The following is an 18,163-nucleotide window of genomic DNA, read 5'->3' on the forward strand; positions in this document are numbered from 1 at the left end:
ACATTATTTGCCTGGAGCACCAATGTTTAAGTCTTCAAAATGTCTATAAAATATATTGGTGACATTCAACTACTCTAAGAGATGGGGTATATACAGCAGGGGGATTCATTTAATATTGGCAAAATGATTACAATTTGGACAGGCTACTTTGAATTAACTGTTAAGTATTGAATTTGTTTTTTTTTTTTTTTTTTTTTGTTGAGACAGAGTCTCGCTCTGTCGCCCAGGCTGGAGTGCAGTGGCCGGATCTCAGCTCACTGCAAGCTCTGCCTCCCAGGTTTACGCCATTCTCCTGCCTCAGCTTCCCTAGTAGCTGGGACTACAGGCGCCCGCCACCTCGCCCGGCTAGTTTTTTTTTTTGTATTTTTAGTAGAGACGGGGTTTCACCGTGTTAGCCAGGATGGTCTCGATCTCCTGACCTCGTGATCCGCCTGTCTCGGCCTCCCAAAGTGCTGGGATTACAGGCTTGAGCCACAGCGCCCGGCCTAAGTATTGAATTTGATCAGAAGTTTTCCTATCAATCCCTTGTTTAAAATTTCCAGTGGATTTTGCTGGAACAAAATCCAAGCCCCTTTCAGGGCCTACAAGGCTCTGGTGACCTCTAAGACCCTGACCATCCCTCTAACCCCATCTCCTTCCACTCCCTGACGCCATGCCTCCATGATCATCTTTCTGACCCTTGAAGTCACCAAGCTCCTGGCCATCACCCATGTGACCCACCCACTTGGAATGCCCTTTTCCTTCCCTTAGATCTTCTTGCAGCTGTTGAGCATTCACATCTCGCATCACAATGTCATTTCCACAGGGAAGACTCCTCCCACCATTAGTCCCACCTTTATTTTTCCATGACTATCTCACTTCCCTCTTTTATATTATTCATAGCATTACTAACTTGAGGACAATATATTGTAATTCTTTACATGGTTTTCTGTCTTCTCTCACTAGAATTCAAGGCCACTCCCAAGAGATGGCTTACTCCAGTTATGTCTCCAGCACCAAGTACCTGTACATAATACATACTAAATGAAGGGACAAACTGTTTTTCACTAAACTGACTAATAATGCGATTGAAGTGGCCAAACAATCCAATGGTATCTAACTTGTATCTTGGATACCCCACTACTGGCCTCATAATTAGACTTAATCATGGAATGAGGTGATAAGTCCTCAAGGCCTAAGGGATTGTCCAGAGCCTATATATCCCCTCCCATGCACATCCCCGGAAGTCTACCGAAATGGCCCATTTTGGCCTCTTCTCAAGATGGGACCTTCTGAGGGAAGCATGTGCTGTCCTCTAATTACACTCCTATGCTCAAGGGGTGGCTGTGTGCAGGAGAGGCAGATGGACCTGAACACACATACTCATGAGGCACCTCACAATGCAGAATGAAGCTGGGGGTGGAAAGAGGAACTACAGGCTAGGGGGTGATAATCCCTAATCCCTGTGCTGCATGTTCCTGCACTAAACTCCACAAAGTCCGGGAATGCAAAATGGAAGCCAGGCCTCACAGGTCACTCTGAAGGTATGTTTGTCAGGGCAAGACATTTTATTCAATTTCGGATATACTTTAGTCTACTTGACACAGTATTAGCTTGATTTATACATGCATTTATAAAATTTTATATTTTGAACACATGGTGGATGGGCCTCTATTTGTCCTCCTGCCTTTGGTACCATAAATGTTAGGGATGAGGCCTAACTGCTACTCTGAGAACTCGATCAAGTACCTCAGTTCACTGAGTCTGTTTCTTCATTTGAGAAAGAGAAATAATTCCTGTCCTGTCGATACCTTATATTATGTGAAGAACAATACATACAAATATAAAACATAATTGTAAAATATTTCTATTATGTTCTATCCCACATACCTCCCATGTATTCCAGCAAGTGAGAACCATGATAATTTCCATCACCAATTCCAAAGCAACTGTGGCTTTTGAGAAACTTTTGAACTAGACAGGTGTTATGGTGGATGTTTGTCCCCTCCAAATCTCATGTTGAATTGTAATTCCCAGTGTTGGGGGTGGAAGCTGGTGGGAGGTGTTTGGGTCATGGGGGAAGATCCCTCATGAATGGCTTCATGCCCTCCTTGCAGACATGAGTGAGTTCTCACTCTGAGTTCATGTGAGATCTGGTGTTTAAAAGACTATGGCACGTCCCACCTCCCACTCATGCTCCCTCTCTCACTGTGTGACATACCTACTCCTGCTTTGCCTTCTGCCATGATTCTAAGTTCCTTGAGGCCTTCCCAGAAGCTGAGCAGATACTGGTACCATGCCTCTTGTACAGCCTTCAGAACCATGAGTCAATTAAACCTCTTTTCTTAATAAATTACCCAGCCTCAGCTATTTCTTTAAAACAACACAAGAACAGACTAACACAACATGGTTTGGCTTTCACTGCCTATTTTTTTAGTGTTAAGTACTCTACATTTCTTCTCCATTCTACAAAGTTTCACATCTTTCCAGAAGAAAAAGATGTCCAAGTGTCTAAGACTTTGGACATTAAGAGAGACAGAGTTCTTTAACAAAATTTTTAAAGTAAAAAGTAAAAAAAAAAGAATCCTTTTCTAATTATTTATAGTTGTAGAGAGGTGCCAACTAAAAAAAATCTCATCTCCTATTTAGCCTATTGAATACTGACCTGTTTTCCAGGAAAAGTGCATAATATACACTAGTACTATGCATTTATTGATCTCTAATCGGTTGCTGGGATGAACTGAACAAGAAATATACCCCTGGGGCTCTTTTAGATCTCTCCAGCTGTCTGTCCAGAAGCCTTTCCTCCCATTCCAGAGAAAGGATGATCTCAGAGATTTAATAAATCAAGAGCACAAATAGTGCACACAAGGAAGCTAGGACAAACAAAGAGAAATGCAAAATGAGCTGGCAGGTGGGTTAGGGTATAGCAGTAGACGAAACAGACTCTGCAGGGCAAGGGAAAACAGAATGAGTTTTCAATGGACTGAGATTGAAAAAATCAAAATTCCTTTTCACAACTGATATGGTTTGGCTGTGTCCCCATCCAAATCTCAACTTGAATTGTATTTCCCAGAATTTCCCCATGTTGTGGGAGGGACCAGGGAGAGGTAATTGAATCATGGTGGCCAGTCTTTCCCGTGCTATTAAGTCTCATGAGATCTGATGGGTTTATCAGGGGTTTCTGCTTTTTGCTTCTTCCTCATTTTTCTCTTGCTGCCGCCATGTAAGAAGTGCCTTTTACCTCCAGCCATGTTTCTGAGACCTCCCCAGCCATGTGGAACTGTAAGTCCAATTAAATCATTTTTTTCTTCCCAGTCTCAGGTATGTCTTTATCAGCGGACTAATATAACAATACATTAGATCTGCCACATGGAGTACACTAGTCACTGTAGAAAAATCATAAACCACCTAAAAATAAACAACAGAAATCTATATCACATTCTCCTTTAGAGTTCATCATATCAGAACTTTCCAATTTTCTATATAATTAAATAGTTCTACCTTGTCTCTGAAGTCTACAAATCAAATAAATGCAGCAGGAAACCTACCTGTAAATAATAACAGCAATAATAATAAAAGGATTTAACATTTATTGTCTTTTTTATTGATTGACTGATTTCCATACATTGATCTGAGTTATCGCTATTAATTTAATGAGGACTCAGCAACAATCTGATTCAAGAAATATGATTAGTTCCTTTTGTAGATGGGGAAACTAAGACACAGGAAAGTTAAGAAGCTTGCCCAAGATCTCATGTGGGAAAATTAAAAGAAAAGTATTTAGACTCCAGAAGGTCTGGCTTTATAGAGGCAGCCAATGGTTCACATGTAAGAGACAGAGTGAAGAACTGCCAGGAACTTGACACTTGATCAGCCAGCCCTTCAACAAATCTGTGTTCATCATTATCACATTCAAGGGTGCAAGGAAAAACAAAAACACAAATAAAGCTAATGTGAATCCAGGCCTGGAAACTCACTATCCTAGCAGAGAAGGAAGAAGATCATACTGATAAGACCTTACAGAGCAGCTTTGTATACAATCTCTCATATGGTATCTCTTCACAATATCCCTGATTGTTATTCCCAGTTCATAGAGAAAGAAACAGAGACCAAATATGCCAAGCAAGTTATTCAAGATTACAAAAGTATTCAGTGGCATTCCCCACATACGAACAGGTGTTAATTCAATATTAATTCAACCAGCATCCCCAAACAGTCTGGAGAATAGATCGTCCTTGTTATTCAAGACATCAACTCAACGAGTGGGAAAAGAAATTGGTAATATCTAATCATAAGCACATGTAACTCCCACACCCTCCAAAAAAAATACTGAGTATCAAAGCCACAGCTCAAATCCAGACCTTCTAAATCCTATTCAAATATTGTTTCTACCACACCAGGTGCACTGTCAACCCACAATACTGTAAAGAAAACCCCATGATGTAATTGTAAACTGTAAATCCTGATGGGTTAGGCTTGACAAATCAAAATGAAGAAAATACACTCACTTCCCAATGTCCATGGCTTCCTTGTTTACTATAGAAGCAAACCACTATGGTGAACCTAGGTAGTCAATGAAGGCTATTAGGAAAATTACCTTCGTTAGTGACAACCATTCTTCTGATACAATTTGTGCACATTACTATAGGTCCGGGTGGTTACACGGCAACCTCCACAGTTATTCCACCAATTTCTTTAACATGGTTTTAAAGATAAATACCACATTACATGTCTATAATATATAATATATTTTCAAATAGTGGCTTGTTATTATATTCTTGCAATATAATTAAAAGTTGTTCTTCTACCCTATAGGATATTTGCATCATCATACTCCAGCAAATAGCATATTCAATTGGTCTAACACATCCTCAATGCCTTTCTTCATCTACCACATCCCAAACATCAACGAGTCCTGAGCTGTCCATCCAAAACACATCCCAAAGACATCTGCTCCACACATCTCCTGTGTAAACCTCTCATTCACACCACCATCTTTTCTCACTTGGAAGACCATAACGACAGCTGATCTCTTTCTCACTTCTCCTGCAGCCCCATTAATCCATTTACCACAGGACAGTCCATAGGGTGACCGACTCATCCTGGTTTGCCTTAGGCTTTCTCAGTTTTAGCCCTGAAAGTCCATGTTCAGGAAACTCCTCATTTTTGAGCAATCAAGAGCAGTTGGTCACCCCAGACTATGGTGAACTTTTATAAGATAGATAAGATCAGGTCATTGCAGAAATCACTAGCCACAATTCCTCATCTCTCCCTGGATCCCTTTTCCAGTGACCATGCAGTTCTTCCCACTAGAGGCCTTGATCCCTTGTCTTTGGATTCCAACAATGGCTATTAGCAGATGTGATACAGCAAGGAGCTTGAAACACACTTGCAGATGGGCTTGCTCTCTTACATTCTAATGGCCACTTCCTTGTGAAAACTACACCCACACCTAGCCCACAAGTCCAAGGAGGATGAGAGGCACATGGTGCAGGCCTGGATCCAACCTGCAGCTTGCAGTCAAGCCCAAAGAGGGCCACCTCACCCCACTAATATGTAGACACTTGAGCAAGAACAAATGACTCCCTGAGTTTGGGGATGGTTTGTTATCTAGCATTATCGAGGCAATACCTAACTGACATGGATTTCATCAAACTTTTTAGTAGCTTCCCGTTTCACTTAAGAGTAAAATCAAATATACTTACCTGAGCACAAAGCCTTATATGATCTGGGCTCTAACCCATTTGCTAGACCTCATCATACTATCCTTTTCTCAACTTCATTCTCACTGATCTCCTTTCTGTTTATCAAATTGATAAAGCTGTTTCTAGTTCAGGATATTGGCCTCTCCTGTCACCTGCGCTTGAAACATTTTCATCCCAGTTCTCATGACTGGCTCCTTTTCATCCTCACAGGTCAGCTTAAAAATCACTTCCTCAGAGAAGCCTTCCTTGACTATCCTAAGTCCTAGATGATTAATAACATGAAACCTGTGTATTTCTGTCACAATATTTCTCACAATCTGTCAATTATTTGCTAATTTGTTTGCTTATACTCTGCATCCTCACCAAGCTCAAATATTCAAACTATTTTCTGCATATGTTAGTGGATACCAATTGGATGGTACCCAAAGGCTCAGAAAATCCCTTGCCTGGTAACCTTCTGGTGGATGGTAAAGATATTTATTATGAAACAGACAGTGAAAATCAGTAAGACAGTAAAGCTATAGATGACTTTTAGCAATCATTGATATTGCTTTAAAGTCCAAAAGGGATTTGATTTTTTAAGAGTTAGCTGGATATAACTTTTTTAAAACCAGAAAGAATTACACCAGATTTTTAGTTGTATCAGTCTTTCCAAATGAAATAATACCTCAAAATCAGACTCCAGTAACAATATCCCTCCCCCTCCCGAAAAAAAACTACTTTGCTTAAATCAAAGGAAGCTGAACAAATAAAAATTTGTTTGATGTGGTATGAAATTACAAGCCTTTAGTGACAGAAGTTAAAAACAGAAGCAATGAAAGTATCATTCTCTATCATTAGTTACAGTTCCATACTACTGGTCATGTGGAAAATTTTAGCTATCTACTTCTTCAGGGACTTCAATGTTCACAAAAGACCCCTTTAAACTCCAACCACTGTGAAGTTAAAAGGCAGAGAATAGTGAAAGTAGGTGTGTTTCTATATTGAGAATACCTTTGTAATGTGAAACACAACAGACCAGTTCCTTGTTCAGCTAAAGGGGGCTGCTTGCAGTATTCAAGACAGAGGCGAGGAGGCACCAGGGCTCCTCAGAGTTTTGACTTGGGGAGGCACCCCAAGAAGGGAAGACACAGAATGTCAGCTAGGCCTCAAGCAGGAAAGGAGTGCCGGGGTGGGAGTCTGACCAGTCTAGAGAGTTTTGAATTGAACTTCGGGAGAAAGAGGGTGTGAAGAGATGGCTCTGCGTCCTAAGTGAAGGTAAGCAACCTCATGAACATGGCTCCGGCCGCTGGAGGCCCTGCTCCCTGGACTTTGGGCTTGGAAGCAAAGGCCACTGACTCTTTCTCTATCACTCTGAGAAGCTCCATTGTGCCTGGGCCTCTTAGATGATTATTTTATAAACTATGGATTAGGACAATGGCATATCTCAGAAAAGGCACATGAGGATTCAGTGAGACAAAGCAGGATAAACATTTAACAGTGTTTATTATAGATATACTGAGTTTTCAAAACATTTCAGCCATTGTATTTTCTACCACCTAGCACACACACCAGATCAATATTTGATGAGAGCATAAGTAAATGAAAGTCTAAGGTTTTGTTGAAATGTGCTCTTTGTCTTGAAAAGGAAAAGAATTGCCTAAAGGTAAAACAAGATGAATGTGTCTCCTAAGACACCAGGATACCAGATCTGAACATTCTAGTCATGAGAAAATCATTCCATTTTGTAAATGTACCACTGGCCTTCTGGTGTATACATCATTCTCATAGGCTTGGTTGATGAACATCCAACTTCCTTAGTTTGATGAACTCTGGGTGGGTATCCACAAGTTTCCTGACCTAAAAGGCAAGGAGTGGTTTGGTTTACTTAAAGTAGTACTCCTTGATGGGTTGTCTATAGGATCCATCTCAGAAAGCAGCCATCTATACTTCCATCAGGAAACACACCTCTCTCTTACCCATAACACAAGTAACTAGCTTTACACACAAACAGTAAGAGGATCACAGTTATTACTTCTCTGTTTAAAGCTAGAATTGCCAACTTCTTGCTAATCATTTTGAAAAATAATTTTCATGAGAGCCAAGGAGAAAGAAAGAAAGTTAAGGACAGGGTTTCTATTTTGGGTCAGAAAAACACTCTGTTTGTTAAATGTATTATATTTAATAATGAGTCAGAAAGGGAAAGTAGTTTTCATCTCTTCCAAGAAGGCTTCCCTGGCCACCCAGCATCTACAGTGGAATAGGCATCCCTTTTCCCTGTGTGCCCATGATATCTGGGCACACCTTTACTATCGCTGTATCCCTATGGGTTTACACATCTGTCTCTCTACCAAGCAGTGAACTTCTTGGAAGCACCAACCATTTGTAGTCATCCTTGTGCCCAACAAACCTCAGTACCTGATCATTTCAGGTGCTCAATAACTGTTAAATGAATTACTGTCCCATTGAAAAGAGGTTACTGATTTCTAGCGGGGGCGGAGCAAGATGGCCGAATAGGAACAGCTCCAGTCTCCAACTCCCAGCGCGAGCGACACAGAAGACCGGTGATTTCTGCATTTTCAACTGAGGTACTGGGGTCATCTCACTAGGGAGTGCCGGACAATCGGTGCTGGTCAGCTGCTGCAGCCTGACCAGCGAGAGCTGAAGCAGGGGAGGCATCGCCTCACCTGGAAGCGGCAAGGGGGAAGGGGAATCCGTTTTCCTAGCCAGGGGAACTGAGACACAAACACCTGGAAAATCGGGTAACTCCCACCCCAATACGGCGCTTTAAGCAAAGAGGCACACCAGGAGAATATTCCCACACCTGGCGGGAGGGTCCCACGCCCACGGAGCCTCCCTCACTGCTAACACAGCAGTCTGCGCGATCTATCCGCAAGGCAGCAGCGAGGCTGGGGGAGGGGCGCCTGCCATTGCTGAGGCTTAAGTAGGTAAACAAAGCCACTGGGAAGCTCGAACTGGGTGGAGCTCACAGCAGCTCAAGGAAGCCTGCCTGTCTCTGTAGTCTCCACCTCTTGGGGACAGCGCACAGCTGAAGTCCAATAGGGAAGCAGCGGGGGCCAGTGCAGACGTGAACCACTCTGTCTGACAGCTTTTGGGAGAGCCGGGATCTCCCAACGTGGAGGTTGAAATCTGAGACGGACAGACTGCCTGCTCAGGTGGGTCCCTGACCCCTGAGTAGCCTAGCTGGGAGACATCCCCCACTAGGGGCAGTCTGACACCCCACACCTCACAGGGTGGAGTACACCCCTGAGAGGAAACTTCCAAAGGAAAGAATCAGACAGGTACACTCGCTGTTCAGCAATATTCTATCTTCGGGCAACCTCTGCTGCTGATACCCAGGCAAACAGGGTCTGGAGTGGACCTCAAGCAATCTCCAACAGACCAACAGACAGTCCTTCTGACTGTCAGAAGGAAAAACTATCAAACAGGAAGGACACCTATACCAAAACCCCATCAGTACGTCACCATCATCAAAGACCAGAGACAGATAAACCACAAGATGGGGAAGAAGCAGGGCAGAAAAGCTGAAATTCAAAAAATAAGAGCTGCATCTCCCCCTGCAAAGGAGCGCAGCCCATCGCCAGAACCGGATCAAAGCTGGTCAGAGAATGACTTGACGAGAGGAGAGAAGAAGGCTTCAGTCCATCAAACTTCTCAGAGCTAAAGGAGGAATTACGTACCCCGTGCAAAGAAACTAAAAATCTTGAAAAAAGAGTGGAAGAATTGACAGCTAGACTAATTAATGCAGAGAAGATCATAAACGAAATGACAGAGATGAAAACCATGACACGAGAAATACGTGACAAATGCACAAGCTTCAGTAACCGACTGATCAACTGGAAGAAAGAGTATCAGCGATTGAAGATCAAATGAATGAAATGAAGCGAGAAGAGAAACCAAAAGAAAAAAGAAGAAAAGAAAAGAAATGAACAAAGCCTGCAAGAAGTATGGGATTACGTAAAAAGACCAAATCTACGTCTGATTGGGGTGCCTGAAAGTGAGGGGGAAAATGGAACCAAGTTGGAAAACACTCTTCAGGATATCATCCAGGAGAACTTCCCCAACCTAGTAGGGCAGGCCAACATTCAAATTCAGGAAATACAGAGAACGCCACAAAGATACTCCTCCAGAAGAGCAACTCCAAGACACATAATTGCCAGATTCACCAAAGTTGAAATGAAGGAAAAAATCTTAAGGGCAGCCAGAGAGAAAGGTGGGTTACCCACAAAGGGAAGCCCATCAGGACTAACAGCAGATCTCTCGGCAGAAACTCTACAAGCCAGAAGAGAGTGGGGGCCAATATTCAACGTTCTTAAAGAAAAGAATTTTCAACCCAGAATTTCATATCCAGCCAAACTAAGTTTCATCAGTGAAGGAGAATAAAAATCCTTACAGATAAGCAAATGCTTAGAGATTTTGTCACCACAGGCCTGCCTTACAGAGACCCTGAAGGAAGCCCCTAAACATGGAAAGGAACAACCGGTACCAGCCATTGCAAAAACATGCCAAAATGTAAAGGACCATCGAGGCTAGGAAGAAACTGCATCAACTAACGAGCAAAATAACCAGTTAATATCATAATGGCAGGCTCAAGTCACACATAACAACTATTAACCTTAAATGTAATGGACTAAATGCTCCAATTAAAAAGACACAGACTGGCAAAACTGGATAAGAGTCAGACCCATCAGTCTGCTGTATTCAGGAGACCCATCTCACATGCAGAGACATACATAGGCTCAAAATAAAGGGATGGAGGAAGATCTACCAGCAAATGGAGAACCAAAAAAAGCAGGGGTTGCAATCCTTAGTCTCCTGATAAAACAGACTTAAACCATCAAAGATCAAAAGAGACAAAGAAGGCCATTACATAATGGTAAAGGATCAACTTCAACAGGAAGAGCTAACTCTCCTAAATATATATGCACCCAAACAGGAGCACCAGATTCATAAAGCAAGTCCTTAGAGACTTACAAAGAGACTTAGACTCCATACAATAATAATGGGAGACTTCAACACTCCACTGTCAACATTAGACAGATCAACGAGACAGAAGTTAACAAGGATATCCAGGAATTGAACTCATCTCTGCCACAAGCGGACCTATATAGCCATCTCAAGAACTCTTCCACCCCAAATCAACAGAAATAATACATTCTTCTCAGCACCCACATCGCATCTATTCCAAAATTGACAACATAATTGGAAGTAAGCACTCTCAGCAATGTAAAAGAACAGAAATTATAACAACTGTCTCTCAGACCACAGTGCAATCAAACTAGAACTCAGGACTAAGAAACTCAACTCAATAACCGCTCAACTACATGGAAACTGAACAACCTGCTCCTGAATGACTACTGGGTACATAACGAAATGAAGCAGAAATAAAGATGTTCTTGAAACCAATGAGAACAAAGATACAACATACCAGAATCTCTGGGACACATTTAAAGCAGTGTGTAGAGGGAAATTTATAGCACTAAATGCCCACAAGAGAAAGCAGGAAAGATCTAAAATTGACACTCTAACATCACAATTAAAAGAACTAGAGAGGCAAGAGCAAAACACATTCAAAAGCTAGCAGAAGGCAAGAAATAACTAAGATCAGAGCAGAACTGAAGGAGATAGAGACACAAAAATACCCTCCAAAAAAATCAATGAATCCAGGAGTTGGTTTTTTGAAAAGATCAACAAAATTGACAGAACGACCTAAGCAGGACTAATAAAGAAGAAAAGAGAGAGGAATCAAATAGACGCAATAAAAAATGATTAAAGGGGATATCACCACTGACCCCACAGAAATACAAACAACCATCAGAGAATACTATAAACACCTATACGCAATCAAATAGAAAATCTAGAAGAAATGGATAATTTCCTGGACACTTACACTCTCCAAGACTAACCAGGAGAAGTTGAATCCCTGAATAGACCAATAGCAGGCTCTGAAATTGAGGCAATAAATTAATAGCCTACCCACCAAAAAAAGTCAGGACCAGATGGATTCACAGCTGAATTCTACCAGAGGTACAAGGAGGAGCTGGTACCATTCCTTCTGAAACTATTCCAATCAATAGAAAAGAGGGAATCCTCCCTAACTCATTTTATGAGGCCAACATCATCCTGATACCAAAGCCTGGCAGAGACACAACAAAAAAAGAGAATTTTAGACCAATATCCCTGATGAACATCGATGCAAAAATTCTCAATAAATACTGGCAAACCGGATTCAGCAGCACATCAAAAAGCTTATCCACCATGATCAAGTGGGCTTCATCCCTGGGATGCAAGGCTGGTTCAACATTCGCAAATCAATAAACGTAATCCAGCATATAACAGAACCAAAGACAAGAACCACATGATTATCTCAATAGATGGCAGAAAAGGCTTTTGACAAAATTCAACAGCCCTTCATGCTAAAAACGCTCAATAAATTCGGTATTGATGGAACGTACCTCAAAATAATAAGAGCTATTTCTGACAAAACCCACAGCTAATATCATTACTGAATGGGCAAAAACTGGAAAAATTCCCTTTGCAAACTGGCACAAGACAGGGATGCCCTCTTCTCACCACTCCTATTCAACATAGTGTTGGAAGTTCTGGCTAGGGCAATCAGGGCAAGAGAAAGAAATCAAGGGTATCCAGTTAGGAAAAGAAGAAGTCAAATTGTCCCTGTTTGCAGATGACATGATTGTATATTTAGAAAACCCCATCGTCTCCAGCCCAAAATCTCCTTAAGCTGATAAGCAACTTCAGCAAAGTCTCAGGATACAAAATTAATGTGCAAAAATCACAAGCATTCTATACACCAGTAACAGACAAGCAGAGAGCCAAATCAGGAATTAACTTCCATTCACAATTGCTTCAAAGAGAATAAAATACCTAGGAATCCAGCTTACAAGGGATGTAAAGGACCTCTTCAAGGAGAACTACAAACCACTGCTCAGTGAAATCAAAGAGGACACAAACAAATGGAAGAAACATTACCATGCTCATGGATAGGAAGAATCAATATCGTGAAAATGGCCATACTGCCCAAGGTATTTATAGATTCAATGCCATCCCATCAAGCTACCAATGAGTTTCTTCACAGAATTGGAAAAAACTGCTTTAAAGTTCATATGGAACCAAAAAAGAGCCCGCATTGCCAAGACAATCCTAAGTCAAAAGGACAAAGCTGGAGGCGTCACGCTACCTGACTTCAAACTATACTACAGGCTACAGTAACCAAAACAGCATGGTACTGGTACCAAAACAGAGCTATAGACCAATGGAACAGAACAGAGTCCTCAGAAATAATACCACACATCTACAGCCAACTTGATCTTTGACAAACCTAAGAGAAACAAGAAATGGGGAAAGGATTCCTATTTAATAAATGGTGCTTGGGGAAATTGGCTATGCCATAAGTAGAAAGGCTGAAGAACTGGATCCTTTCCTTACCACCTTAGTCCGAAGATTAATTCAATATGGATTAGAGACTAATGTTAGACCTCCTAATACCATAAAAACCCTAGAAGAAATCTAGGTTAGTACCATTCAGGAATATAGGCATGGGCAAGGACTTCCTGTCTAAAACACCAAAAGCAACGGGCAGCAACAAAGCCAAAATTGACACAAATGGGATGCTAATTAAACTAAAGAGCTTTGCACAGACAAAAGAAGACTACCATCAGAGTGAACAGGCAACCTACAGAATGGGAGGAAAATTTTTGCAATCTACTCATCTGACAAAGGGCTAATATCCAGAATCTACAAAGAACTCAAACAAATATACAAGAAAAAAACAAACAACCCCATCAAAAGTGGGCAAAGGATATAAACAGACATTTCTCAAAAGAAGATATTCATACAGCCAACAGACACATGAAAAAATGCTCATCATCACTCGCCATCAGAGAAATGCAAATCAAAACCACAATGAGACACCATCTCACACCAGTTAGAATGGCAATCATTAAGAAGTCAGGAAACAACAGGTGTTGGAGAGATGTGGAGAAATAGGAACACTTTTACACTGTTGGTGGGATTGTAAACTAGTTCAACCATTATGGAAAACAGTATGGCAATTCCTCAAGGATCTAGAACTAGATGTACCATATGACCCAGCCATCCCACTACTGGGTATATACCCAAAGGATTATAAATTATTCTACTACAAAGACACATGCACACGTATGTTTATTGCGGCACTATTCACAATAGCAAAGACTTGGAATCAACCCAAATGTCCATCTGTGACAGACTGGATTAAGAAAATGTGGCACATATACACCATGGAATACTATGCAGCCATAAAAAAGGATGAGTTTGCGTCCTTTGTAGGGACATGGATGCAGCTGGAAACCATCATTCTTAGCAAACTATCACAAGAACAGAAAACCAAACACCGCATGTTCTCACTCATAGGTGGGAACTGAACAATGAGATCACTTGGACTCGGGAAGGGGAACATCACACACTGGGGCCTATCATGGGGAGGGGGGAGGAGGGAGGGATTGCATTGGGGAGTTATACATGATATAAATGATGAATTGATGGGTGCTGACGAGTTGTGGGTGCAGCACACCAACATGGCATAAGTATACATATGTAACAAACCTGCACGTTATGCACATGTACCCTAGAACTTAAAGTATAAAAAAAAAAAAAAAAGAAAAAAAAAAAAAAAGAAAAGAGGTTACTTAAATCACAGGGGGTTTTGAGCCCTCTCATGTTTTCCTCATAGTCCCCTCACTTATAACACACACAACACTGGCAAGGATGGAGAGCTACTGTCTAATACTGAGGAATATTGATTTATTTTTCCATGAGTAAGGGGAGGCAGTGAAAAAAATGACATTGAGATGAGTATATTTGGGACACCTTTAAACTGAAATGAGCACATATCCAAAGATCCTATAACTGAAAGCAGAGCTCATCAATGTAAATAGAACAAAAAGCCACTATGGACCAGGGACTTTTGTTAACATGACCTGCCAGGGATCAGAGAGAACACACAGAAGGTAAAGCTGTCTTTGTCTAAGGAGATTCATTCCTAGTAATACCAGACCTAACCATCCCCACATTTCAACTAAGGCTATCCTGTGGCATCAGACAGGAGGACCAGCCTGAAGAGAACCCTGGGCACAAGGATGGCAACAGGCAAAGCCACCAAGTTGATATGTCCCTTCATAATTTCCCAACTTCCCACCATTGCCTATAGGGCTGCTGCTTCCTTAGTTTTACCTTCTCCCTTAAACAAAGCTTACAAACATGACCCAGTGACATTAGAGAAAAGCCACTGGGTATGCACACCAGAAGTCCTGCTTGGCAACTTTCAGCCTAGATGGAGGGTTCCTGAACGTCTTTGTTCTCTTATTAACTCTTCAGTTCAGTAACCACTTATGGAATTCGTACTATGGTCCAGGTACCAGGAATGCAAAGGTGAATGGGAAAGTTTTAGCCCTGGAACAAATCCAGCCTCGTCCTCCCTATCTGTTTCTGTACCTGACTCCCAGTAGTCATCCCAAACTGTCTGGAAGGCCCTTTCTTCTCTTGTTCATCCTTCATTTAAAAGCTGCATGAATTGATGGAATAATATTTAAAGCTCTCATCTTTGACTGGGTGCAGTGGCGCACGTCTGTGGTCCCAGCACTTTGGGAGGCCAAGGCGGGCGGATCACAAGATCAGGAGTTCAAGACCAGCCTGGCCAATATGGTAAAATTCCGTCTATACTAAAAATACAAAAATTAGCCAGGCATTGTGGCGGGTGCCTGTAGTCCCAGCTACCCAGGAGGCTGAGGGAGGAGAATCGCTTGAACCTGGGAGGCAGAGGTTGCAGTGAGCCAAGATAGTGCCCCTGCATTCCAGCCTGGGTAACAGAGTGAGACTCTATCTCAAAAAACAAAAAACAAAAAAACAAAAAAAAACCTCTCATTTTCTTTTCCTTCTTTTTTTTTTTTTTTTTTTTTGGAGATGGAGTCTTGCTTTGTCACCCAGGGTGGAGTGCAGTGGCGCAATCTCGGCTCACTGCAAGCTCTGCCTCCTGGGTTCCAGCAATTCTCCTGCCTCAGCCTCCTGGGTAGCTGGGACTACAGGCGCAAGCTGCCACGCACAGCTAATTTTTTGTATTTTAGTAGAGACAGGGTTTCATCGTGTTGCCCAGGCTGGTCTCAAACTCCTGAACTCAGGCAATATGCCCGCCTCAGCCTCCCAAAGTGCTAGGATTACAGGTGTGAGCCACCGCGCCCAGCCAAAACGCTCATTGTCTTTCCTACAAAACAGGCTTCCTGTTAACGACAGCTGCTATCAAAGAGTCATCCTTAATCTTATTCAGGTAACCACAAACTTTATTCTTTAAATGGAGACAACTTTGAGAGTAAAAGGGATTTTCAGTTAATAATAGTTGTGGAGTACCAGATGTATCCAAGTCTGTCCCAGGCAAACCAATAGGGACGATCACTTATACTTAGAGACAGAAATTCTAAGCTTAAATGCCAGATGAATCTTGAAGCCTGTCCAGGTTTACGGAAACACCTATGCTTTATTTTGTATATGAAAAGTATCATGTGAAAGGTCACCTCACAACTATGTCATAAGGAATGTGCTTCCTCTTTCTGGGTACAGAGGCAACAGGTTAAATTTCAGCCCCTGCACCACCCAGTGTATGCTGTGATGTGGAACACACTACTTATCATAACAGCAAAAAGCACATCATCTACTGATGTTTCCTACGAGCCAGACACTGTTTAGGCCTAGATCACTCCTCCTACCAAAGCCATGAGTAGACACTACTGACATCCCATATTTTATAGATGAGGAAATGGAGCCTTCGAGAAGTTACAACACAGTTAAAAAGGAGTGGCACTATGCTTCAAACTAAGGCAGTCTCTTCCAGAGCCCACCTTCTTAAATACTACCGCAGTGCCTGCTCAAAGATATCACTGAAGAGGTGATGATTAAGTTTAGCCACGAAAACTGGGAGATCGTGACAATGATAATGATCCTAACTACCCATTATTGGAAACTTTCGGGTATGCAACTCTGCTAAACCTTATACATGGCATGATCTCATTTTAATCTCCTGGCTCTCCTAGGAAGCAATATTACTAAGCCCATTTTACAGATGAGGAAACTGAGGATTCTAGAGGCTAAATAACTTGCCTAGGGTTGTGCAGCTATCATGAAGCAAATGCAGGATTTGAATTCAAGGCAAACTCCAGAGTCATCTTCACTGTGGTGGAAGGTGCACTATGGAAGAAAGAATATGGACGAAGGCAGGAAGGAAACTGATGTGGGCACACATTGGGAAATAGGCATAAAGAGACGACAGTGAGGGAAAGGTAAATTGTGACTGTGTCATGCACAGCTGACTGTATATGCCACAGTGAGTTAAAACTGAATCCACTAAACAAGGAACAGTAGTAAGAAATTCTGAGCAAGAGTGTCTCAAAGGGATCCAGGTTTCCTCATGTTTATGATGCTAATGGACAGGTTACTTATAAAGAAAATATATATTTATGTAAAGTTGTTTTTCAGTGCTACATCTAGCACCTGACGACTCTGGGAACAATTTGATTTTTGCATATCAAATACTTTTAGCACTGTTATTTTTCCCCTGTTATCCACATCCCATCTGTTTCCTCTTCCCCATACTGAAGTGACTGGTATATTTGCTCAAATAAAAGCCTGAAGACAAAAAAAAAAAAAAAATTCTAATACTTGGCTCACATTTAATTTGAGAGAAATAACAGACTCCCAAATCTCTTAGCTTGTTCCATGTTGAATGAAAGAAAAAAAATTACATAATTGAGATAGCTTGTTTACTTACCCAATTTTCATCCTAAGGTAGATCAAGTAACATAACTCTTTTAAACCTTCTCAATTCATTTCCTGACTTTTTTGTCCATAGCCTAGAAAACTCAAGTGGAGCCTTAGTACTATTTATGAACATCTGTTAAATATTGCCAATGCCTGTTACAACCACCTTGGGGAATAGCGTAGCATCTTAAAAGCATACTTCCATATGTAATATTTATTCTGTTGCAATGTAAAGAAAGTATGATTCTCATTTTCTTTAAAAATTATGCAACATTTGACTTACATGTTCATCTACCAAAATATCAACCAACAGTATACGAGTCATTATATATTCATTATCATGTTATCTGACAAGTTATAAAAAATATAGCTTCACACTTGGGTGTTACTGAAAAGTATTGAAAAATTTTATTTTTATCTGCTGTTGATGTTTTTAATAGTTGTTTTGTATTTCGTTTACAATAGCTCAAAACACTGGCTCTGTTCAATCCAAAAAAGAAGAAAAAAAGAAAGAGAACTTGGTGAGTGCCTCATTTGTGTGAAACATGTGTTTCATTTATCTTGGTTGCTATCTCAATCATTCCTTGAAGTACGTATTATTATCCCCTATTTTATAGTCAAGTAAATTGTGGTTTAGGGTAATCAGTCAAAGTAGAGCTGGGGTGGGAGCT

General features: G+C 41.3%; 1 long non-coding RNA gene across 1 annotated transcript; it reads right to left on the reverse strand.

The window, feature by feature from the left end:
- Window positions 1–200: 200 nt before the first annotated feature.
- LOC115900038 lies at window positions 201–17,573 on the reverse strand. The gene is made up of 2 exons (XR_004059726.1): window positions 15,494–17,573; window positions 201–313 (listed from the first exon to the last, which is right to left on the reverse strand). It is a non-coding gene; the product is annotated as an uncharacterized LOC115900038 (long non-coding RNA).
- Between the last annotated feature and the right edge of the window lie 590 nt (window positions 17,574–18,163).

Source organism: Rhinopithecus roxellana, chromosome 1 (assembly GCF_007565055.1).
Source record: "Rhinopithecus roxellana isolate Shanxi Qingling chromosome 1, ASM756505v1, whole genome shotgun sequence".
NCBI lineage: Eukaryota > Metazoa > Chordata > Mammalia > Primates > Cercopithecidae > Rhinopithecus > Rhinopithecus roxellana.